The sequence below is a fragment of the Triticum dicoccoides genome, chromosome 4A (genome assembly GCF_002162155.2).
Source record: "Triticum dicoccoides isolate Atlit2015 ecotype Zavitan chromosome 4A, WEW_v2.0, whole genome shotgun sequence".
Lineage (NCBI taxonomy): Eukaryota > Viridiplantae > Streptophyta > Magnoliopsida > Poales > Poaceae > Triticum > Triticum dicoccoides.
Genome location: NC_041386.1, coordinates 309,469,050 through 309,470,786, shown reverse-complemented (window position 1 = coordinate 309,470,786; position 1,737 = coordinate 309,469,050).

The following is a 1,737-nucleotide window of genomic DNA, read 5'->3' as shown; positions in this document are numbered from 1 at the left end:
TTTCAGTAGGTTTGTAACATCCTAAAATTCTAAATTTTGGAATTTTATAATAAATAGATAGATTGATTGTTTGTTTGATTGTTGTGTGATTGATTGAGTGAAATTTGAAACTTTTTGAAAGTTAAATGAGAGGGAGTAAAAGGACTTTCCCAAACTTTCACATTTTTGCATTTTGATCTCCGTGAATTCAAATTCTTTTCAAATACAAAACCCTCGAGAGAAGATGATATGACTTCTTCCATTTAATTAAATGAAAAGGGTTTTTTTGAAAAGATTTGCATTTTATTTGGAAATATTTCAAATTCAGAAACTTTAAGCAACTCAATGATTTTCATGCGAGAAGATAAAATGACTTCTTCAAAATAAATGAAATACGAGTTGGAAGTTTAAAAGGATCAAATTTAAAGTCCGTTTGAAATTATTTTCAATTTGGAGTTATTTGGGTTTTATTCAAATTATTTTCTTTAAAAATAAAATAAATGGAAAATAGGGTAAAATGTCTTCCTACATCAGAAAATTGGAGAGAAATAATTTTGAAATCATTTGGATATTTCTAAAATGATTTTTATTGGGTTTATTGTAGAAGTAGCACTGTTTGAATTATTTGAATTTTTGTGAATTTTATCTGGCACTAGAGAAATGTTCATGTTGTAGAAATTCTTTTTCTGGAAATTTTGATATATAATATGCCTATATAAAATTTAATATTATTATCGTTATCCAGTTTTATTTTTTTATTTCTATATTTGAAAAAAAATCTATGTGTGCGCCTGGAACTAACCACCGCCCACATGCGTAGCATAGCAGCAGGCCGGCCTGTTTTTCTTTTGTTTTCTTTTGTCTTCTATTTTATTTTCGTTAATGTTTAGCTTTTTTTGAAACAAATGTCAGAAAAAATATACTTCGGAAAAAAATGCAGCCCGTGTACGGCGCGCGGCCGGCTGAGGCCTTTAGGCCTGTGTGAGGCTCTGTTTCGTATATTTTCGTCTATGTTTAGTCCCACATTGCCTAGTATTTGACTCTTAAACTTCTTTTCCACCTATAAATATAGACCCATAGAGCCTCAAAAAATCATCCGATTCGAGTTAAATCAATATTTTGGTTTGACTAGATTCACTTAAGAAAAATATTTTGCTCCTCTCTCGCGCGACTTCTGGAAATTGTCTCTTCTCTCAAAAGTCGTCTTTTCTCTGCCTTATAAAGGTATCTTTGTTTTTTTATACTTCTATAGTTTATTATTTCTAGACTAATACGATAGAATAATTAGATTATCAATTAGTCTATGTATTTATACATTAGACCTTAGCCATAGTTATTTTTCTTCCGTAAAATAGCTTGACCCTGAATTTTCAAATAACCATAACTTTTCACTCGTTTATCCAAATTAGATGAAACCAGCGCCTATAGCTTCGTCTTGTTTTCACCTATCCAGTGAACCCGTCACATCAACTTTTTGAAATTTTCAAATTTTGAATTTTGTTCAGATTTATATTCAAACTTCTTTTGAACATAACTTGAGTTTCGTAACTCCGATTTAGTTGATTCTTTTTGCAAATCGAAGCTCTTGACCTAAACTTTTTGATAAGGCCAAATTCACATAATTTTAGTACTGTTAGAAATTGTTTTATGTTGCAAGAGTTATTTGCTTGGTTTTGATGTTTTCCGAACTGTCTTCTTTGTTCTTCCCGATCTTTTGAGTGATTGCTTATGTGTGGTTACTATTGCTTGCTCACGATA